Here is a 24,497-nt window from a genome sequence, read left to right on the forward strand (position 1 = left end):
GGCCTTTGCCGGTCTCCTTCAAGTGGCCATTCACATATTATGAGTTGGTCTTCTTGTCCTTTTCCACTGTTTCTCGACGGTACTTTGGTGGCCGAACTTTTGTCCCCTCTCATGCAGGTTCTTCCTTTCCCAGGTCTCTTCACTTCCCTTGCATATGTATTCCATCTCTTTCACTCTATCTCTCCTCAACAACTCAAGACTCCTCCTGGCCTTTCATGTCATATTTTAGACTAAGAGGTACTACACGTACCCGTTCCATAGCACGTCCTCCACTCTTTCCTTCACGGTACACAAAGCACCATTGGTCTTCCTCGGGGTGACCAAAGGAAGCTGTTCCTCAAAAGGGTTCAGAGACATGAGACTTCAGTACCAATACGAGCTTGCTGCTCTTTCTATATATCCGCCCCCTCCCCCACTTTTCGTCGATATAGTTGTAGTATGTACCTTGCACGAATCCTAGTGTATCCGCAGTACCACTAACTTAAGGTTCCCTACGACTACTTCAAGTTCGACCTGAAAATTGGGAACAGCTGACATGGATGACTGATAGACAACTAACTGGCTGCCTGGTCTAGTTCGTCCCTCGCTTGTTGCTTGTCTCTGGCAATCACTCTGACACTTTCACGACCCCACAACCATTGCTAAGGCCGTCAAAATGGATTTGATTGAATGATTGAATGAGCCACCGAGGAGTTGGTTGACCAAAGGACGTTAGTCGTAGGTCCAACGGTCACCATGGATTTAGAAAAGCCTAAGCCGACAGAATGCAGATTGCGAGGTCTGGACAATCTGCACTTCTTCGCGTGGAACGAAGTATGTCTTGGGAATGCCGAATGGCGTCGATGTATGGCACCTCACGTAATCACATTTCCACATGCTTGGCTGCCCAGATGTATTATATTTACACTCCCACCCATGCAATACCACCACAAAGCCAAATCATCCCAGTTGGTCATGGTGCCAATGGAGCTCAAAAATCCTCGGCTCTGACCCCTGAGGCACCCGAGCCATTCCTATATCCTCTCCAGTCCAGTTCTCACTCGAGCCTCGAGCAGCCTTCGTCAGCCTTTGTTCTGCTGTCACTTGCAAGCCGACCGTTTTCGAGGCTTCGAGTCACGAAAAACAGGAATTGGGAGGTTCGAGCAATGAGCACTTTGGCAATAATGCTAAGAATAATGATGATGATAATAATCACAATAGTAAACATATGGCGCTGATAGGGTTAGAATTCAAGTCTTATCTAATGCACATGTTGAGTTCGAACGCTTACATTGTACCCCCCAAAACAAGTTTTAGATGTTGCGCAATATTACAGTTTGGTACCAAAATTGACCAGGCCAAGGACATGATTTTGTTCGCAGACATACTGTTTAAGATAAGTTGTGATCGATTTGTTGTTCAGCCCGGGTAGATACGTACGAGTCCATTATTCTCGATGCCTCTTGTCTACACTAGCAATTTACTTGACAAAACATGTTTCTTTCTCTGAATGTACTCATTAACTCAATGCGCTGTCGTGATGGACTCTCAAAGAAAAAAAGCCCTCACTCAACGTGTGAACCACTCTGTGGACAGACACGTTCTTCTATCGAAGATAATTCTTCACTGCACTCTGGTTCAGAGTAGGAGCATATCAACAAAAGTTCTGAATTGAGACCCACTTTTTCCGTAACTGTCAACTTGGGGATCAGGCACCCTTTTAGTTGAGCTTCGTGGTGATGACAGAGCTCAGAGCTTGAAATTTTCATGTGGGTCTTCTTTGCCGGATGCCCCCCCCGCCCTTTCCTCTACGTTTCCCTGTATCCTTTCTATTTTCTGTATCCTGGGTGGGAAAAAAGGTCAGTTTTCCTTCCTATCTCGGGCTAGGGTATCCAAAGCAATGTGGCGAAAAGTTGGACATATGGGTTGCGGTTGTCGCCGTCGTTGGTAAACTCTAAGTCTATTTGTGGGAAGAGAGTCGGTGAGAACGAGTGTGCCCAACGAGGATCACAACACAGCTGGTCTGGCTCAGAGCGAAGGTTGTGGTGGGATTTTTTTAGACAAGGCTCTGCCTTGGAGGCAAGAAGGAGACTGCTGTCAAATTTATGAACATTGAACTTGGAGTAAATCATGATCACACGCTGTGCCGGCTGTCAGGAGAACATCAGAGCAGCCGGTTCCTTTTTTCTCGTTTCCCCCATCTTGTTGATTGTACATCGAGTTTGAAAGGAACAAACTCTTTAGAAAGTTTCGTGCTCGAAAGGGAAAGATTATTTTCATTTGATATTGGAACGAGGTCCATTTATAGGATATGCAGAGAGGAATTCAATTACCCTCAGACGTGTTTCCATTTCAGAGGCTACCGAGAGACATGGAAGAGGGTGAGGCTGAAGTGGTTTTTAAAATCCAGGGACAGATAATCACACGCTTCATCGGAGTGTAAAAACCTGTCCTGTCGAGAAACGGGAGGATCGTCGTTTTCCTCGACTTCTTGCACCACTTCCCACTTGTCGACCCTTGCTGCTATTCCATTCGATATCAAATCTGTCTCCGGTCCCGACCAAAAAAAGAGTTTCAATCTGAGAGGTAGTAATTGGATATGGCTTGAGAAATTGTGGGCGCTGGAACCAATGCAATTTCATTGTCCTCAGTAGAGTGCCCTGAACAATGGCATTTCAAAATCATATTGCTAGAAGTTTGAGTGGGACCTTGGCTCAAAATTTGGGAGCCAGGAGAGTTTCAATCAATATTAAACCTTAGTCAGCAAAAATTCCTTGAAGAGGAATGGTTCGAAAACCACCATAAGCCCCAGTTTTGCCTGCTTCGCCAGCTTCACAATCAATATTTGAGCTGATCCCCTCCTTTGAAGGGTTGGAAAACCACTCGCTCAAGTGGATCAAGTGGAACCGCTGAGAGATCTGCCGGAATGATGAAAGGAGTTCAATAATGACATAAGCAATGTCTGTATTTTATAACTATGATTTCACACACCTCTTTGCCGGGCGTCTAAAACCTGGAAGGCTGATAGTGAAAGACACTTGCCTCTATGGTGTAAAATGCTCGTTTTTTCCCTCCCAAGAAGGTGTTGGTGTTCACCCCGTCTTTGTCCTTTTTGGGATTTCTCTGTCTGTCTGTCTTCCACGGTTGACAAAATAAAAAAGGAATTCTTCATGGACCAATGGAGGAGAAGTTGTCCCCCTGGAAAGCAAATCCGCCCAAACCCTGGCAAGGGACAAGAGAGGATCAAGTGGAAAATAAACGGGGTCTCTTCATAAGATTAAGAGAGTGACGTCTCTCCCTTGGGCGAATTCTACGCAGGAATCATTCTCACCTTCTCTGAGACATTCTCAGCCGTACAACACACCTTAGTACCTACCCCAAAGCTCAAAAGGAGAAAAGACGGTCAGGGTCCGAGGAAGAAAAAATGCAGTCCCCACATTCCTCAAGCGGAAAAAAGGTCGGAACAACCTGGTATAAATTGCTCTGCCATGTATTTACTCAAATATTGCGTGCCTCCGAAGTGGTGGCTTCTAAGGAGACCCATAATGAGCAAAGTTTTTCGCGTAATTCACTGTCGCCTTTGGACTAAGTAGGACGCATTATTTCGTTCTCAATCACCAGAATGACACATTTCCGGACATTTGGGCTCGATTCATGCGCAAACGATGGATTAATGTGTGCCCAAACTTCTTCCTTATAATTCGAATAGTTCGAATATTCGTCCTTGAGTACTTAGAATCCACCAAAGACACAATTCGCATGCTATCAATTAAAACGGGCTGCTTCCTTTCCAAATCCTTGAACCGTTATGGATGACGATGGCCTTTGGCAGAAAAGGTTCACTCATGCATGACTTCCCCTTCTCACCCAAGCCAATAATACCAATGTGGAACGAGGAAGAACGAACTGAGGCATATTACTCGTCCGTACCAAAGGGCCCCCACCACTGCTCCTTTATTCCAATGTGGCACGTCGTGGCACGAGTTCCTCTTGTTTCTGGGATTGCATGGAATTGTTCCTCCTCGCCGTTCCCCGTGCTTTTAGTGCTCACCAGTTTCCTCTCAGCTTTGCCAACACATGAATGCACGGCGTAAAACTATTTCTCTTCTTCATGGATTCAACATTGGAGGGATTCCATCGGGACTCAACTGCTGGAGGCTGTGGAGGATTGTTAGAACCGTGGGTTCTCTTTTCTATTGATTCCCTATATTGCGTTCGCCACAACTGAAAAGTACGGTGGATGTAGATGTTGGCATGCTTTGGCGCTCATTTGCATCTAGAGGCTGAAGAGGTCACAGACACAGACTTCCAACGAGAAGAGGGAAGGCCAACAACAGACAACAGATCCTTACTGAATGGATCGTCTGAGAGACAGTTATTGGAACTATTGTGATGACGAATGAGAACGAAAACAAGGAAGGATCTTGGTCGCATTGAAACTTGCCGAGTTTTGTATTCAAAACGTTTTGAAGGAAAAAAATGATAGTACAACCGTTGAAACGTCCATCAATGGATGAATGCCCGAACCATCCTTGAAAACAGTGGAAAAGGCCAAGTCCACTTCCCTCTTGGCTTGTTTTGTACCACTTTGACTTATGAGGTGTTCTGATATCCGATCTAATTCCCAAACTTTCTGTGAATAGGAGCAAGAAAGTTTTGGAACTCTCGAAGGTGTCAAAATTTCATATTGTGTCGAACCTTCGCCCCATTTAAACTTTTGCCGTTCTTGGTGTTCCAATTGGCCTTCGAATTGGAACAGCTTGGCAGAAACACGACCTTGAAACGCTGAGAATGCAATATTGCTTAAAGGCTTCAAAGCCCTCCTAAAGTTTCAACGAGAAAGAGGAAGAGACAAGTTCAGTGGGATTTGCCAGGGAGCCCATTAAAATCGACAGTTGATGAATTTCCCAATTTTCAACTCACCCAAGTAGGAACCCAAGGAATCATTTTTCGACACCGTATATTCTGTATACAGTGCAAGAGGCGGCATCCCGATTCCATTTTAAAGATGGAATCGGATGCCGCCTCTTGCACTGTATACAGAATATGTGCGACAATGACCATGTTCGTCACCCCTCAAAATCTCAGTTAATATGCACGACCAAATCCCGACCAAGAACCTCTGACATAGGAATTTTAAAATGTGCATTTAATGGAACGAGAATACTAACCGGGGAGCAAGAAGGGTCTCTCTCTCTCTCTCCACGGTTTTGTCAATGCTGATTTTGCACGAAATTTTCCGGGATACCGCCCCTTCATGGACATTCCAGCGTCACATAAATCTTAAATAGGAATCCGAAGCTTTGCACATGTGCATTTTCGTACGGTCCACCGTCCTCTTCATCCACTATTCATCGGAACTTCCGTTCGAAGTTGAAGACTTCGTCAATCTTGATTCTTTACATACATACTTACGTAGACTTATTCTGACATGAGATCATAGAGTTGCGATTGTCGTCTTTCTCCACTCGTTATTTATGTAAGAAGTCTCTTTTTAAGTGACTATCTGAGACGATAATCGAATTTTGGATGAGATACAGACCATTTCCCGATATTTCAATTCTTGAATACCTTGCCTTCAACTACGCGTAGTCTGCTCAGTTTGACGATGTACAACAAGGATTGATGATAATCTGAAATGAACAAACTTAATCGGACGGATCTTGTCTTGAACGAGGATCCATCGGGATTTTCGATGCCACAAAGGGGATTTCCTGAATAAATGGTCCCGTCGTTCCACTTCAAAACGTTCTGTTCCCCCTTACCACAATCAACATATGAAGGAGAACGAACCCGTTTGGAACAATGCAGATAACGCGCTCCTCTTCGAGCACCTTACGTTGTTCCAATAACCTAAACTCGTTGGAATTAAGGTAACTTTATAGATGTTGGGTTTATGGGACAATTTATGATGTCCTCTCCGTGCCCCACAGGAAAGACGAATTGCACGAGGGAAAAGGAATGACATTAAATATTCTGGAAAGCCCACTTGTGACGACCAGTATGGGCACTACGTACGTACTACAAGAACTCCGCCAAGTGAGCGCGTGCTTGAGTGCATGTGTGCCTCTTGCTTGCTCTTGTTGCTCCCAAATTTGTTAGAGGACCCTAAAACCGGTCCCCCAAGATCGTCGTCCCAGTTAGAGAATAGAGTTATGGGTCCTCCTTGCATCACCTCCCGCTGGAGGAGCCAATTGCCAAAGAGATACCAACTACCCCAGGTGATCGTGAACATCGACAGCCCACTGTCCGAGTTTTCCATGGGCCTCGTGGACATGGTCCAAAAGCAAAATGCACAATTTGAGGCGCCTTCCCATCGTAAATTTGCCCTCAAATCACACCATGTAATGAGTTCGTCCGTAGTAAACCAAATACGGCGCCTATCCCTTCAGTAATGTGCTGATATTTAACAGTGGATGACGAGAGATTTTATTGGCCAACAAAATGAGAGATCTGGGAAGTCTTGCTTAGTGTTTATCAACATCGCAGCACAATGCACACGCCAACAAATCTACGGATCTCAGAGTCTCAAAGTCTCAGAGGGGCCAATGGCCAATACGGCTAAATCTGAGAATTATCCATCATCCAAGATTTAAACAAAGTGTATCGAAAGGGTTGTTACGTACGTACAAGGAGCCTCGGTTCTTCTGGATCACCAACCTCAAGATGTTTCGAAAAGAGCCAAGCAACACCAAAGGACCGAGCTCGACCGAAAAAGATATCCAATCCAACGAATAAAGTCGTAAACTCGGGTAGTGGTGATGAAATCATCCACTAGCGAAGTTCCTTTAAAACTTGTGGGGTATGGAAGACGAAGGGAAAGGTTGTTCAGAAACAAAGTCGCTCGCTCACCCTGTGCGAAAACGCGTATCTTGGTGAAGGAAAAGTGGGGTAAATCTTTTAAATTTTTAGAGAGAGAGAAAGAGAGAGAGAGAGCTCAGTCACTCTTTCGACAAGAAGTCCACGAGAAGGATGCTCCTTGTATTACGTGGATAATATGGTTCCATGTGCATTGGGCTGAAAAGAGGGAAACTGTCGGCATTGATGAGGCCCAAGAGAGAGAAAACTTATTACGTTTTGTTCTGTCATGCAGGAATAACACCCAGGACACGAGACACTGTTAGGAATCTTGAGGAACCATTTGACATCCCCTAGCCATGGTTGATTATGGGGGAGGGGTTTGACATGTAATGTCTTGTTAGATGACGCGCCCTTTTTGTCTTTTATAATGATGGCAAATCTGTAATGTCTCTTGGACCTAAAGAGCTTGTCGAATTCAAAGCAGTGTTCAAAATGGACGATTCATCTCGTTTTAGTGTCAGAGCCAGGGTAGGTTTGGGTTGCATCCTGCCCGGTCTATGCGAATAATCAGAATGAAACGCATTTTCATGTCAGCAGGGCTTCCACGTTCAATTTGATGAAATGGAGGGATCAAGTTTGGCCCTGAGAATTGGAATAATGTAAACCAGCGATATGTTAACGTTCCCGTTCCTTCTCTCTCTCTGGACTTGGACCTGGACGCAGTGGTCCCATTTGCGTTATGTATGTATTGTTTTAGACCGGTTCCATTTCCCCAAAATTGACTTGGGGAATGCGCTCGAGTGTGCCGTGTGTACACATGCTCACATATCTAAGATAGTGCTCGGGTATACATACACACACACACGTACGGTATACGGTATAGTGCTTGTCCATCCCGAATTGACTTGGGTTCGACATTATTTGATGTGTGACGAAGAGACTCTCGGAAGGGAAACAGGTCCCTGGGCGCGTTGGGTGGGTCCACGTCGTCGTCATCAAAGATGATCCAATCCAAACAGACTGAGAGTCCTCCTCGGTCCTCGAGTGCCTTGCCAATCTGATCCTGCCTTCGATCCAAGGGGCTTCTTCTTCTTCCTCTTCTATTTCTTCTTCCATCGATCCCTTGACGTGCATATGAAAGATGGCAAATATGTGCTTGGTAAAGTAATCATGCCCAACAGGGTGTTCCAAGGGAGATATATCCAACCCAACTTTGTTTTCCGATCGATCTCGCGAGTTGTTGGTTCGAGGCCATTGACTGACAACGCTGTTTTCTCGCTATCTTTCCCCAACACTCGTTTGCGAATGAGTCAGTCGTCTCCCCCCCTCCGGTAAAGAGATACCATTTCGTAGTAAAAGCTTATCACTTCTTCCCCTCCCAAGTTCAAGGCAGATTTGGAGCCTTGGAAAACACACTCACATCAATACCTCCAACAAGAAGGCGATAACAGAAAGTTGAGCTATTTCCAAACATCACCTCCTTCAGCAAACGCGAAAGTTGAGGCTGTTGATGTCTCCAACTTTCCATCTATGATGGCCTCAACTGAACTTCCTCGTAGGTACACGTAGCCAACCTTGCATTTCATGACATCGTCTCGAATACAAAATCTCGAGTATACACATACACCAAGATACCTACCTATTTCAGGGCTGAGAACGAAAATGAAGCCTCCACTGGTTTGAGAAATGGCCATTTGTCCAAGGCCAACAGTTCCTGCTGGCAATTCGGCTCTAAGAATGATTGAGGAAGGTAGTTTTTTTTCCCACTGAATAGCATGAGCAGATAAGGGTGGGTGGGTCGATGGAGCGCTCACAATGATTTCTCGACTCGCTCGTTCGCTTCCTGGCCTTCCTTCTCTCTGTAACATGCGTCTAACTGAGACGACCACAACAACTTATCTCTGTGGAACAACATGCAACTCCAAAGTCCCTTGCCTGTCTTTGTAGTGGTCCACGCGGAGTTTATTTACAACCTTCTACCCAAACACCCACCCATCTCCCAACTCTCATTGGTATCATGAGACTGAGCTGTTTTACTCTCCACAATGGCAACGCTCGTAGTTAGGTACGTACTTATGTACAGTACGCAGAGTATGTAGTACCACTACTCCTACTATTACTACTACTACTAAGTCTGTGTTGATGTTGAACGATACAGGGTGTTGCATCAAAAGCGCCCGTAAGCGGCTCTTTTTCCCCACTAGTGAAAATGCATCACGCAACCGGAGGCAGCACTTGCATTGTTTGACGAACGAAATGAATCTTGGCAAGTTTGTATTTGACTTCCCACGACCGGTTTCGTACCTGAGATGAATCACTTCTGCTCAAAATGCACCACCCATTTCTCGCTGCCACAAGCGTGGGTCTTGATCGGGGATGTTCACGCACCCACTCATTACAAGTACATACATACCATTGAGCCTTGGCAAGGCTTTTATCAGGGTGGAATTCATACGGTCACGAAGAGTGTGATAGTTTACATCATGCTCTCCCTCGTCGAGCACTCACCATCACCATTCTCTAGCACCACCTCAAGGACGATGCCGTGAACGCTTGTTTGCATTCGTCAGGATACGGGGGATTGGGAGATACGTTCTGTGGTGTTGGGTCGGCTGTATTCAAGAATGCCTGATGAAGGAGGGTGATCGACGCGTTTGGTTAGTCGCCTGTGAGCTATTCCTATGTTCATTTCGTATGCATGTTGATGATATATGGTGGTGTGGGAGGGCGAAGACGATGCTCACTCTCTTCCAGTCTGTTTTCTGGGCCACTCGATAATGGGATAATGAAGTACATCATCAATGCAAAGAGGCTTTTGTTTATTTATGATGATACCCGCTTGATCTGGTTAAGGCGGGAATAAAAGTGTGAGAAAAACTCGTAACACTCTTTGTTGCTCTCTAATGGAGCACAAGAGCGAACCAAAGGATTCCGCCCCTTAATGGCCATTGTTCAGGTTATATCCACGTTTCTTGGACCATAATAGCTCCTCTGGCAGAAATCATTTCCCCAACCCATCCCCATGAATCAAAAGAACCTAAAATAGCTACCACTTGTAGGGATCTCCGACCGCCAACATAAACAATTTTTCTATCGCTTTTACTTTCTTCTTCTTCTTCTTCTTCGTCGTCGTCGTCGTCGTCGTCAGAGTCTTCAGAGGCTCATGAGTGTTCTTGAAATGTGCTGGCCAAAATGGGCTCTTGAGCTTTCTTTCCTGCTTGGAGGAATGTAATGGAACTTGCCTGCCAAAACTTCTCACAAATCGATTGCAAAAATGGTACTGCCACACAAACACACTCACTACGTAAAACGAACCGACAACGTTTTCCTATCCTCTTGTTTCGCATCAATTTCTGACACACATATGAATGGTTCCCTCCAATTAGCACTGACATGAAAAATCTCCTCACTTGAGATGGCCAAGGGCTGGTGCCAAAATTGCAAATGATGATCAAGAGTGTTCATCAAAAAATAAACAACATTAGTCTTGCTTTCTCTTAGGAATGGGCATGGAGCCCGGAATCATTGTGACCCGATGACAAGTGAGAAGTCGTATGGGATCATTGGTTCTTTTTTTTAATGGAACATCGAAATTGTCCCAGACACAACACTTTTGGGACACTGGGATAAGGGCACACCGCTCATTGATGACTACAGGCCGCATGTAAAAAAAAAGTTTGCTCCCTCGAATATGTTCCAGTTGGTCTGACATGGACCAACTTGAGAAGCTTGTGAGCTCCTCTACCTTGTTGTTTTTCCACTTTGGGATTGGACCCAAAAAAACTCCTCTCACTTTCTCGCATCCTACTCTTCAACACTTGTTCCATGACTTTGATCCACTTGGCTTTCTACCTTCGGAAAGAAATCCACCCACCACAATCTTGACCGCTCGTAACCAAGCCAGAAAACCTTCATCTTTTCTTCCTCTCTTTCTCAATACAATTCCCTAAAACATGGATTTTGCTCTGACTCACTCTGGACCTCAAGATTCATTTATGACACGGGTCAGCCAAGGACTGGAAATAGAGATATTGTGAGATGGAGGATGAAAAGAAAAGATTTGACTTGAGGGTCTAGCAGCGACAGTGCCGGACGTCCAGCCACTCCATGAACGGAGGCGAGACTCGATTCCGTCTCCCACTCTTACTTTGATGTCCAGTATTGCTCAGTAGAGGCGGGATCCTCTCTTGCTCTCTCGCTCCACTCACCCATCCAAATATCGCCTCTCAAGCACGGATAGCAAGCCTTTGGAACGCGAAGAAACTTTGATGACGACTTTTTGATATGAGCTCACATTCTTTCTTGGGTTTGGAAATGCTCACGCGCACACACACACACGCACACACACACACACACTCGCCTTGTATGCTTTGGAATTGCTGGGCTCTTTTTGCTCACTTTTGGCCGAAAACCGCGCCATCGAGGAAGTGGACGATGGGCCAAGTTGGGTGGCTTGCCTTTATTGGGTAACAATCTCAAAAGTTTCACCTCCGTCTTCAGTTTTGGCCGGTCATGCACCAATTAGCTGCATCCTTTTTTGCTTCGGAAAAGAAGCATTCATTGTCAACGAGCTAGGATCTTAACTCGTCGGTGTCACCGTTGGGAAGTTAGAAATTTTTTGATATTGATACAAGTGCTGATCACAATGCTTGTTGTCAAAGACGAGTAATTCCCCTTTACATGGTTAGAGAATCTATAGGTGGTAAAAGCTTGATCGGGTGCATGGCATTCAGGTTCATTCTATGAACTACGAACGTCCGTAGGTACAACTACGTACATAGTCCGCTTTGCACTCAGAAAACTGTTTACAAGTTTCTGAGGGAAAAGTTTCCCCTCTTTGGAAAAGAAAAGAGCCTCTCTGCAGCCGTCCTCGGCTTGTCAATAGCGGAAGGACCCATGAGGCCAAAGCCAAAACAGGGAACCACGAAGGAGGAGGGGAAGGGACCAGTTTGGTCCCTGCTGCCCCCTTCCATCTCAACTTCTAAATGGGTACCTACCTAATTCTCAAAGAAGAACGTACCATTAGCCTTTGACTTGAAGCATGTCCGTCTCATGAACACAAAATTGGAGCTTGTCATTTTGAACTTGTCGTACCATGATGAATATGCCTGGAGGGTGCATTTTATCCCTTTCAAACCAGTCAGACGTAATGGTGCTTTTTTGCCACTAAATCTTCACTTTTTATGCCACGGAGAGTTTGTGGACTAGACCAGACGTTATTTGCAGGCCCAGGAATGGAACCAATGACCATGTTGGTACATAAACCATAATGTCTTTTGTCAGATGCCCAGGGTGCGAGCATTGGGTCCACATTGAAATTCCCCGAGCATAACGTGTACATATTTTGTTTGCACAATCAATGCGTCTTGTCTGTGTTGTCACTCTGTCCATCAATATCGTCGTTTTTGTCTCGGTTAGCAAACATTGATGTCAAGAGAGGATTTGAAGCAAATACACTTTCCACGCCTTGACTCAGAAGGATTTGTTCTCTCAACGCATCAACGACCATTAGTTAGCAAATTTACGAATCGTTTGTCAGTCTGGCAATAGCTAAACCTCAGCGCTTAACATCAGGGTTTAAGAGGGTTCCATTTGTTTTCAGTTCGTTTATTGCGACATATTTGCACGTCATTAGGACACAATTACTTTTCATACTGATGTTATTGTATAAACAGGATCTCAGGAATTCAGAGATCCTGCACATGGCTTTATGGAATGATTCAAAGTGTAGCTGGAAATGCACCAATTGCCTTAGCATAGCAACAGGAGACCAAGCCCACAACAAGATTATCTTTGCAAAGTGTTCTGAATACTTGGCCGCCGAAAGATCCTTCTCAACTGGATGGGATGCGTCTGACCATAATGGCTGTTTTATGCTTATTTGAAATGAACCTGCTTTCTCATGCCGCAAATAGCCCCCCTACCCGAGCTATTCAATCTCTGAAAAGAATACACTACCAGTCCTTAGTGAAATTAGGGACAGCCAGGGTTACAATTTCAACCTCAACCCTACCCCACGTTTGGCCCGCCGAATTCTCCACTCCTAATTCATTCTTGCCGTGGGTCCAAGCGGTCCCCAAATCACAATATACGCGTACGTCGTACATACATACGTACATCGATTAGGAGCCCAACGAGTTCAATGATGGAAATCCTGCCACAGCAATCCCATTTTCTCACGTCCAGGCTAGCTTTTCAAATCATTGTTCACACCGCAGGAGGCAAATTGACTTTTTGGACCACGGTTTTTTTTTCGTTTTTTCCTCCCTTGTTCTCCTCCACCCAACTCATTTGGCCCATGGTCCAGCCCGCAAGTCTGGCTGGCAAGTCTGTGGAAACTCATTCACGTTTTTGCCCCATTCTGCCCAGAAAACGAACGGGAAACTAGGTGTTTGTCGGTGTGTTGCCTAGTCGTCCCAAACTGGACCCAAACCGAATGGGGTTCCAAATAGAACAGACTCCAGAAAATGATGCTCCACACCATGGGTGGGTGATCCTGAGAGCCAGAATGAGTTTGTTTTTGCTCGGTTGATGTTTTAGGAGGTGGGGGTGTCAAGCCTCCAAGACAACCTCGCAGGTTCCAGAGGTGCCACACAAGGATGGTTCCCTAATGAAAAAGCTCGGATCACTTTTCACATCCCTGAATGGACCTCGTTGTTCAAATACAGACCGAGAAAAAGGGATCGAGAGAGAAAAAGAGGAGCGGAGGAGGAGGAGGAGGAGGAGGAGGAGGAGAGAGAGAGAGAGAGGAGGGAGAAGAGCATCACTTCTTCTCCTTCATTGGTTTGGAGGCAACATCTCTTGTCGTTAAAAAGACTATTAATTTGGTAACTAGTCGGGATTCACTGTCGGAGCTCGATCTCTCGATGGGAATTCCCTGTTATAAGCCATTCGATGTTTTGCACTCTCATAAAAATCTCGGTCCAGCCTTCGAGAATGGAACAATGACCGCAACTCGGAATCCAGTAGGGGCTAACTAGCTAGCCATTGACGGTGTCATGTGCCCAAAGGAATTCATTTTCTTTCCCGAAGGTCTGAAGTCGGTACCAACTCACTTTTCTCTGAACCGAGGAGAGCCAAAAGGTTACTACTCTAACCTCGACTTTGTCATGATCCCAGTCCTCCGGTTCTTTCAACCTTCATTGGTCAGTTTATGTGAACGTGTATGCGAGTTCTATGCGGTCACGCTGTGCACGCAAACATTGGAAGGGAAATGAGCAAGCAGTGGTTTGAAATCACATGGGAAATGGTCACTCTTTACCCTCGGATCATTGGGAGTCCTGGCTAGAGCCACAAAGTGGCGATTCTCACCCTTCCACATGCGTGGCCGCCGAGAATGAATAGAAATTGAATGCTATCGTCTTTATTGGGCTGCTTCCCTAAACCAGGCAGATGGGCTCAACACAAAGCCTGTCTGTATGTGTTCCAATTTCCAGAATTGTTCCACCGGTCTGTTTTGTGGTGGTGGTTCACTCGCAAGCTCGCTTTGCTATTCCTTCCTTAAGCTCCTCCAGTTGGATGATAAAGTGTTTATGCTATGATGATGGACCTCCATTCGCGCACTGTGTCCTCCTCCTCCTCTTCCTTCTCCTTACTTACTCACTCGCTCTCTCGGTTGCTCAAACTGGCTTGGTCGGTGGGTCCATATATGTTATATCCCCATGTTGGTTCTTGCCCATGGTCCATTTTTTAGTGTTCCATGCGTGGTGGATTGGGCAAACCAGGGGTGCTTTACCACACTTCTTCTCTTCAACCAACACAATGGCCCAGGCTGTTGGTCTGTTGTTGAGTAGAGACTGATCCCATGGTCACTTCTTGTTCCTGGAACACTGACTGGCATTCCCTATTGAAGAGAGAAACGAGAAGAAAATACGTCCGATGACGTCTTTCTTCGTTAAGGTGAAATGTGAAATTATTCCTCGGTGGGAACAGCGGGTCTTGATCAAGTGATTGATGAGTTGACCGTTTAACCGAGCCAAAATAGAAGGAGCACAAATTGAAATTGGTCACTTTATTAACCTCTAAACGTCTTGGTGGGGTTCATATTTCTCATCACTGGATTTCTCCTTGGAACCCATATCGTTAGATTTAGCTACTCCATTCACTTCGTAGTGGGTGAGTGTAAAACCCGCCAGAAATATACGAGTGTGTCGTGATAAAAAGTAATTGGCAAAAGGGAACAGCAGCAATGTTCCTATAACTTGAGGTTCTTTTCAGAGGAAAATGGTTTAGAGACGAAAATTGAAGGGAACGAGAATTGGACCATGAGTGAAAAACCCGACGAAAACCGAAGCGGGTGTGAAAGAAAATATTGTGCCAATAATTGGACTCTGAAGCGAAAACGGGGCCAACCACTTCATGACTATGTTCCAATTGCATCCTGAGTGGCTGGGGTATCCGCTCTCCCCAAGGTCTTTGACGGCCTTGGGACCAAACGACGTCTGACATGTTTCAAGTACAAAATGACACATCAGGTTAATTTATTTCTGTGATCAATGGGTCCATAACTCATTGGAATCTATTTTCTCATGGCCCTTTAGCCGATCTTTTGAGTGCACATGTAAAATGGCCTAGTTCGATGGAATCTTGCGCTCACTTTTGGTGTGCCCAAGACTTCCCGTGGAACATAAATAGTCAAGTTCCACAATAACTCTTCTTCGAAAGAGCCACTTTTTCCCCAAAGGATCGGTCCTCCAATCTCCCCTCAGCGGCGCTTAAATACATTTGTGACAAAATAAGTCTTTTTTCTTTTCTTCGAAATTGAAAGCAATTCGTTTTTACAGCCCAACTAATGCTTTCTCTTTTCCTTAAAAAATGGGACCCACGGAAGTAACAAAAAAAAACAAGAAGAGAATGGTACAAGCTTGTGATGGTTGCATTAGTCTTTGAATTTCCTCTACGAATAAGCCAGCATGTTTGATCAAGGCTTAACATGACGAGTGTAAGAAAGAGTGGACTTCATCAAGAAAAGGGTAGCATTCTGATCTCCTGACACTCACATCTTTGCGTACAACGGTACAATGTATCGGGTACGTTCAAGGGGTAACAGTACACAAATGGGAAGTGGCACGGTGGTGGTGGTGGTGGTGGTAGTAGGTCCTTGAAATAATGGGATCACATCAGGGCGGTGTTCCAGTTTTCCTTGTCCTGTTCCTCTCAAGCACTTGAGGCTACTGGCAGACACCCTCACGCCATCATTTACTACTCCATCCACACACCCTGTCAACTGACTGACTCACCCACCACCACCACCACCACCACCACCAACAACAACAACAACAGCAACAGTACCAACATCCCCGGGAGAAGAATAGAAACGAAAGAGGGAAAGAAGAAAAAAAGAAAGAAAGAAGGATTGCTTTAGAAATAAATTAATGTTTCGGTCTCACCACCCCCATGCTACTTGTGGCTTTGCCGCTCTGGGTCCAATGAATGTTTGGAAACGCAAAGCATTGTTCTCACATTCGTTTTGAAGCCACGACACCAAGGCGACGAGCCATGGGCCACAAAATTCGAATTTCTGTCTTTGCTTCCTCCTCTTTCTCTGTATACTATACAGTATGTACTGGTATAGAGCGTCCACTTACAATGGTGTTGGGAACGAACTAGCAGGACCGGGACATAGCTCTATATAACCCCCTGATGTACACTTCGGGGTGTCATTTTACAATGTCTCGTGGTTCTACTCATGATTGGTAGTAACCCGCGGGTGGAATGATAGTGAAACGTGACTGGCATCTCGTTGCTTCAAAGATGGCGGCGACGACATTATGATCCGCGTGGTGGGCAGGCAAAACTCTTTGCTTAAGAACGCCAGGAATGAGGGGAAAAGTGACTTCACCGGTTAAGAGCCCATCCGAGGTGGTTAAAGATCCATCTTATGAGCCTCATAAACCCACGTGACTCAATAATTTCGACGAACTTCATGACTCACCAACCCAAGAGGAAAGGTGCTCACAAAGGCGGGTAAACAGGCTCACACCCCGCCTCACAGTGCGAGGCCACGGAAACGCATTCAGTCTTGCCACCTTGGCGTGGGCGAACCAGTTCAATTTTAGGCCAATGCTGCCAGGGTGACTTGGGAGTTGATCTGGAAATTTGAGAATGACAGACAATTGACATGGGAGTGCCCCAATCCCTTAGCATAGAACAGAAACTCATCTACTTTACGGGAATATTAATGAATGCGGTTCTAAATGTGGGTTTATTTATCTCTTTTAGGTAAGAACGTCGTTTCGAAAGGAGAATGAATATCCTACTTCCTGCACCTAATAAAAGTGATGCGCTTTGTTTGTCTTGGGGCTTGGGTAGGAAGGAAAAGAGAAAAAGTTTACAGAATAACTTGAGGTTGTTCCCCGTCAAGACCAAGAAGCATGGGAACTGGGTAGGAACAGCTCGAACCAACCCCACTTCTCAGCCAGGTTAGGGTCATATAAACAAAGAATAACACACCTCCGAACAAACCTCGACTATACCCAGTTTTGTTGTCTGGCCAGTTTGACCCACTAAAATGGAAACGATTGGGAGGGGCCCTAAACAATACGTCGCAAAAAGGATCCCATCCCCAAAAGGTCGTGGCATCTGAGCGGACCTGATATTGCCCACGAGTATCCAAGCTAATGCACTGAGCTTTGACAAGAACTAACAATATGGACATTTGGACAACCCCCTTCGAAGTACGTAGATCCTATTCTTTTAGAGCACTCGGGAACTCGTTGGCGCCGAGATCGACGTATGTTGCTGGGCCGACCAGTTAGGGTCTGTGTATATGTGTGTGTGTGTGTGCGTGTGCGTGTGTTTGTAGAGACCCAAGAGGCAAAGGCAGAGGAAACTTTTTTGGGACAGAGTCAGGATTTTTGGCAGGTTTTAATGAAGAGTGGAGAAGAAAGGGAAACGACAAACCCGCCTCCATTAAATACAAGAACTATTGTGGGACGACTAGGATGCAGAAATCTCGACGGTTCTCAAGTTTTAATGGAAGTGGAAATGAACTGAAACTTCCACTTCAAGAGTCGCGAGATATGATGAAAGACAGCCAGTCGCAACTTGCAACTTGAGATTTGACGATTCGATTGTCAGTCGACGTCGTCATCCGCATGTAGCGCATATTGGAGGACTTGTTCTAAAACACATTTACAGTATTTGCTCTACACCGCTGGAATGTGATGGCACATTATTCATTTGTTTGGCCCCAACCAGTTTAGAAAAAAGATGTCCTGACCCCAGTTCAGCTTTTGACTATGTTTTTCCATTTCACTCCTCACTGCCTCAGTGGCCATATGCTAGGAACAGGACTTGAGGAAGTCTCAAAATGGCCGCCTCTTTTTGGCTTGATTTGCACGGAATTTATTAAGATAAGGCCATTGATGAAAAGAATTCAATTTCCTCGTCTTTCTCGCACGTTGGAATCCAGTTTCATCATGATCATGGCCCATCACTCTTTCCCTCGAAATCATTGTCCTTTCACTCAAACACAGTCACCAGATGAGATGAGGACCTCTCGTTTCATGGACTTGTTCAATTGTAAATGTTTAAACGTCTGAAACTGAGACAGGCATTCATTCATCCCTCAGTTGAAATGCCAAGTGGTTTAGTGCCACTTTAAGGTATAAAACTGCGAAGCAAACGGCCACTAGTTTTGAAGGATTCTCGTCCAGGGAGGTGGATATCCTCTTTGGTGAGTCTGAAATTCCTGGCCAGCTCATACTCTGATGGTGAGAAGGATTCTCGCAGTGTTGTTCCTGCCCGTGCATAATGAATTAGTCTTGTTGTACAGTCTGAAACTTGAGGGAGCAATCTTTTTTTGCAGACGAGAAGGAGATGGAAGGGGGGGGGGGGGGAGAGGGAATTTCTTAGGGCAAGAAATTCAAGATCAGGTTCTGTGAGGAACGTACGGTANGGGGAGGAGAGGGAATTTCTTAGGGCAAGAAATTCAAGATCAGGTTCTGTGAGGAACGTACGGTACTCATCCACTTAAGACTAAAGTGGAACAAGGCAGATGAGCACGAAGAGGAGCAGGATCATCGCCACCACGGCCGTGGATTCCGGGGATGAGCTCAGTCTGCTACGAAGCACCAACCAACCAGAGAGACCACTCACTCAAGAAGCCGAGAGGGCCAGGGTGATGAGAAGATGGATGGGTGGTTTATCTCGGCAAGGCCGTGTTTTAACAATTCAACGTCCCTCTTCTAAAACTCATTATAAACTTGATGAATTGAAACGAAAAGTTAAGACGCCAACTTCGAAGGAGATCAAGCCCCGCCCGACCTCGTCTCCTGTCGTCCCATCATCCCCAAGACCAAAGACCAACCAACCAAATCCGGCCAGAGCAGCCACAGTGTACCAGAAAGACAAGAATGACAAGCGAAGAAGACGACGAAAAATCTCCAACAGGGACAAAGAAACCACGCCAAACAAGGACAAGGCAGGAGAGAAGAGGAACCGGTGAAAACTGTGACAAGTTGGCAAGTTGAGTCCTACTCTGTCGTTATCGTGGAAAATGTTGTTGCTTTGGGACCATCTCCATGGGATGGATTTCCTTCAGTGCTCACTCCTCTTGGGTCCCTCTCTCTCTTTCTCTTGTTGGACCAAGGAGCGGGCTTCGCGCTCAAGTCCCACTTTGCTTTTTATCTCCGCTCTTTGGGGTGGAACGGGCGAAGAAAATCAATTTGAAATTAGGAATTTGAAATGGGATTTCGGGGGCAAAAAGCCCATCGTCGAGGTGTTTTCATTAAAACCTGTCGCTGAAGTCCCAAAACCATCAGACCCACCCAGCGGATGGATTGGGGATGACTTATATTCTGTTGCGAGAGAATTTGCATAAATCTAGCTTTGCATCTTATTATTTCTTCATTCGATGGAACGCTGAAAAGAAAAGCTCGGAAGTTTTACACTCGAAAACCGCCTTGAGATTCGAATCTACGTGAACTGACAGTCGGTTTTCTAAAACTTGCATGGAAAATGTATATTTTTTTAGTTGGTTCTAAACGACCCACACAGGCAGTGTTATTTTTTTTTTTCAAAAGTGCATTCCATCAAAGAAGTTACGCTCAAAGATACAATCGGAGTCGTACTTTCCCATGGTGTAAGTCCGATTAATGTTCCCTGGGGGCTTACCCAAGTCATCGGGTTAATGGTCCTAGGTCTTTGAGGCCGGTTATCATGGCCTGGAATAGAATTAACAGGGTACCATTTCAACACTTGCTCCCACATAAACAAGTTAATCACGCAAACCAAACAGACCTCGGTGTTTCTGCTCCTTACATTTATTCTTAACACAAGTGGAACACTTGGATGGTATTCCCCAAAACAAGATGAAGTCACATCAAGGCCCGTCTTGGAAAGGGAACACAAGCAAGCCCCTTTTTCTCTCTTGGAAAGAGAAGAAACAACGAGACAAGAAAGAACAATTTATCAAGATCATCCGGGCTAAATACCCCCATGGGACATTTCAGACAGACCACGACCGCACTTCACCGCTCACTCACTTGCCATAGTAGTAGAAATAGTCGAAGAGGACCATGGCCCCGAGTCCCTTGACTCAAGAAATGAAAACGAAATTTTATCACACGCTTCAAGCCGGGCCAGGCACGCTCAAGTGAAAGAAAGAGTCCGACGAGTAATTCATTCGTTTCACGAAACCCGAGGAACATTTTCTCAAATTGTGATGCATTTCATTGCTTAAACTCCTCAGACAATAAAAACAAACCCTGACAAGTGGAGGGCCATTTAGCAAATTGATGAAAGACACTCTATCCAGGGACCTTGGCACAGGAGCTTGGCTATCCAACCATTTGGGTAGTTCCAGAATGGGCATGATGGTTCTAAGTGAAACTCATTTTTGGTTTCCTCTCCCTACGGTAGAGGGCAATGCTCACCGAGGATTCCATCTAGTCCGAGCGCGCTCTAGCGGAAAAACAACACACTATTGCTTTAGAGGAAAAAAATCTCATCTGAGAGAGAAGGTAAACATAAGTATTATCAAAGCCTAGGGTTAGAGTTTTACCCAACTGGTCATGGAATGTATTGATTACATCTGATTTACTTACTGATTGTCCATTTTTGCCATTTAACACATTGCTAAACTTGAAGGCAGTCAAAGTAGGGTCATTGATCGAGAAACATGTAGTCGCGTCCTATTTAAGATTCTTGTTTCCCCGACTAAAGTGGCATCCTGTCCGTGTACATGATGAAAAATTTTCCACGCTTCCGTTTGACAAAGTCTGACAACCTTTGGAAGGTATTCAAAAGACATTTCCAATTTGATAGTGGCCTTTCCACTCGTGACAAAGGCCAAATTTGGGCTGACATTTGGCTTCAAAATATGATTGAATCGATCTCAAGTTCTGGATGTGCATCGATGCATATTAGTAATCCGATTTCATTTGAGTTCATACAAACTCGGAGAGTTTCTTTTCAATTTCATCAAAACTCACTTAGGGAAATGAGAGAATCAATCCTCAACCACAATTCATGCCACAAAAGAATTGATCCCTCTCCCCCATGTGTCACTCAAAGAGAACACACTTACCATAACACACACACACACACACATATGACATGTGATCTCCCTCTATTCGAATCAATTCATCGTTCAGTTCACCTGTCAGCCTGTTCCTTAATGTGATGACAGGAACTGGTGCTTTTTCTTTGTCCCATGAGGATCCAACTGAAACTGGCTCTCCCGATTTCTCTCCTGAGCATCCGGGAATTAGCTTCAATGAGCTCACCTGAAGAGAATGGGAAATGGGGAATTGGAAATCCTCATACCCTGTTGGGTGCTCCTCCTCGCCCATTACATATGGCCGGCGGCTTGATGATGCGGAATCTGAGCCACTTTTTGTCGGCTCATGTCGTCTCTCATGTTTATAATGATGGGATTGCGATTGCGATGGTTGTTTGGCTCTAGCCAAGCAAGAAAAGAGATTTGTTTTTTCTCCATTTGATGCTAAAAGAGCTTTACTGGGGTATTATGAAGATACCTGGAATATCTAGAGAGAGTTTAAGGTGGATAAATAGCGCGACTTAAATCGAGTTTTTACAAGCAAATTCATATAATTTTAGTAGTTGTTGTTATCAATATGAGATGATATTTCAAAATCATCCAGGGCAATTGGTAGCTTCAACACAAATGAAACAAGATCATGCTCTAGATCAATTTCAAGCTAATGTTAATTTTAGATCGTACTTGTTCCATAAGATTCATAGGCGTGGTTGTTTGAAGAGTGGCTTTTGTGAAAAATCAAAAACCCAAATTGTCACATTATTCGACAAAATCGATATTTATTTGCATTCAATGTGGCCAAGGGTTGGTTCATAACTTTAATATCCATCCATCCATCCAACTCTTGGACGATATTTATTCTAAACGTAACAGCAAAATGTTTAGCGAACATTCGACATGTTTCCTTCAACAAGATGGATTGGACTCCTCTCCTTGCTTCAGTATAAGCTTCTCCGCCAAACTTGGGATGGTTAAGATTTGTTTCATTCCACGCGGTTCCATCTGTTACTCTTAGATTTATCAGATATGTGAGTAAAATTGTGGCACCATGGCTTCAACTTTAATAGGAGAAGAAGGGATACTTTCTTTGGAAGGGACATACAACTTGTCAATGAAAATGATGAGCATAGGCACAATTCAAGCCCAATGTGAATGCTTTTAAGCAATTGTCAGAGGTCAGGTGAAAGCCCAAAACGTAAAGATTTAGAAAAGGGAAGAAGGTAAAACAAACGGTTCAGGTTACTTTTGGAATGGTTTTGGTCTACTCACACACAAAGCTGAGTCTGGTGGTGAAATCAAATTATTTCTGAAGTACCTTGAATTGAGGGTCATTGACTGATCCGACGTATGGTTACTCATTGGCTTTGAAGCCTCTAAGTATGCATGTACTTTCAATGCCAAATATCACCGACATTGTCCTAAAATGAAGCTGTTAAAGCTGAGACATAAACGATGCCTTGGGTTTTCCACGAAAACAAGTCTTTACTCTCAAATCATATCAGTCGTCAGAATGGAGTGTATTTCGTTATGAACACTGTCGGACGTAACAACAAAGCTGACGAAATGAAAACCAAGAAGCATTTGAACACGCTTGTATCTGATGTTCGTAACACCTTCCCGAAATAACGCCACGTTTCTCTTGCTCCTTGAAATCCCTACAAATCTTGTTATTTGATTAAAAAGACTTGAATCATAAGTGTTCTAACATCTTTTTGGCAATTCCATTATGTTGACCGCTCATCCCCTTTTCCGCAATGAACGTTTTATTTCTACTTTCATGTCCCATGGTCTGCTTCTCAAATGAATAATTGGACTTTGTAGCAAGTAAGCGGGAAATTCCCTCTTAGTAGCTTTTAATTACCGGGGAAAGGCTAGCGGCTGATCGGGGGTTGGTTGTGCGTACGAGTATGTACGTAGATTCCCCATTTCCTGTGGCCATCACCAAATCCCTTCCCCACAACCCGTTGCTTATTATTTCGCACATACCTACTTCTGCATCCACATGTTCTTAAGTCTGCTATTTCCGAGTAATGAGACAAGTTTCTTTTGCCCGTCTAATTGGCCCCAAGAGAGAGGATATCCATGAAACAAAAGAAGATCCTCCTTCGGCTGGCTTATAGTAAAGCTCATCGGAGGATTAACAACAACAGCATCAACAACAACTCGAGAAGCGAAAGAGTGACATTTCACCTTTTGTCTCTCTCTCTCTCTCTCTCTCTCTCTCTCTCTCTCTCTTTCCCTCTCTCTCCCTTGTTCTCTCCACTGTTCTCTAGGTGGTCACTCTGAATGGCTTACATTAGCGTTGCCAGAGTAAATCTGAGGAATATCTCCCGCTGCTGGCGGGTTTGGTTGGAAAAATAACAATCTGAAAACCACTCGCAGCCAACTCCTAGGAAACCATCAAAGCAATCCAGTATGCGAGTTCACAATTACTTGGTATCCGCCTAGCTTGTTATTAGATCATCAGGAACAACAACAACAACAACAACTAATACTGCTGTCATCATATGTATTACTGCCCGCGCTAAGGCCACGGCAGTGCGGTTTGAGCATCATTCGCTCCCTTGGATTCTTTGTCTCTATCCTTTTTTTTCGAGTCCGCTTTGTGAGTTCCCCGTTTCCAAGGAGATCAGAGCAGATCCATCTCGGTGGCTACCATTCTCAAACCAGTCAGAAAGAGATCGTAACAAAAGGTGGGAAAGCAAGGTATGGATGAATAGCGGTGTCCACTCACCAATATACCGTATACCACGTATACCATACCTCCCCTCTCCGCCCCTCAATTATATTACGCCTCCTTGAATATCACTGGGCTGCAAAAACGAAGAGCGCTTCCAAATTCCACGCCATCATCTTTTTGACCAATCTCTCGATGTGGCCACTTAAAGTTGGGACGTGGGTTTAAAGATTTACTAACTATTGCTCATCTCCTTCTCAAGACCGTTGTAGTGGTTGTTGTTATGGCATGGAGTAGATCTGGTGTCTCGACCCCATTGGTGGTTGTCGTTGTTTTTGTGGTTGCCATGGTTGATGGCATGTAAGTGAGCATTCGCCCACCACTACCAGTAGCACCGCAATCTCCCTGGAAGATGAGCAAAACGACACCACATGTTTGGCAGAAGCACGCTTGCCTTGGCGTGGCTTTCACCTTTCTTTGGTTCGGGTCTTCGGGTCTTCTCTCCCTGTTTCTCCCTCCCACTCGCTCCAGTCTCCA

General features: G+C 44.9%; 1 protein-coding gene across 1 annotated transcript in view; it reads left to right on the forward strand.

Annotated features, from left to right (window-relative positions):
- Positions 1-24,497, forward strand: part of LOC131889225 (CUGBP Elav-like family member 4) — a 101,713-nt gene that overhangs the window by 21,276 nt on the left and 55,940 nt on the right. The window lies entirely within an intron of this gene.

This window comes from Tigriopus californicus, chromosome 1 (assembly GCF_007210705.1).
Source record: "Tigriopus californicus strain San Diego chromosome 1, Tcal_SD_v2.1, whole genome shotgun sequence".
NCBI lineage: Eukaryota > Metazoa > Arthropoda > Copepoda > Harpacticoida > Harpacticidae > Tigriopus > Tigriopus californicus.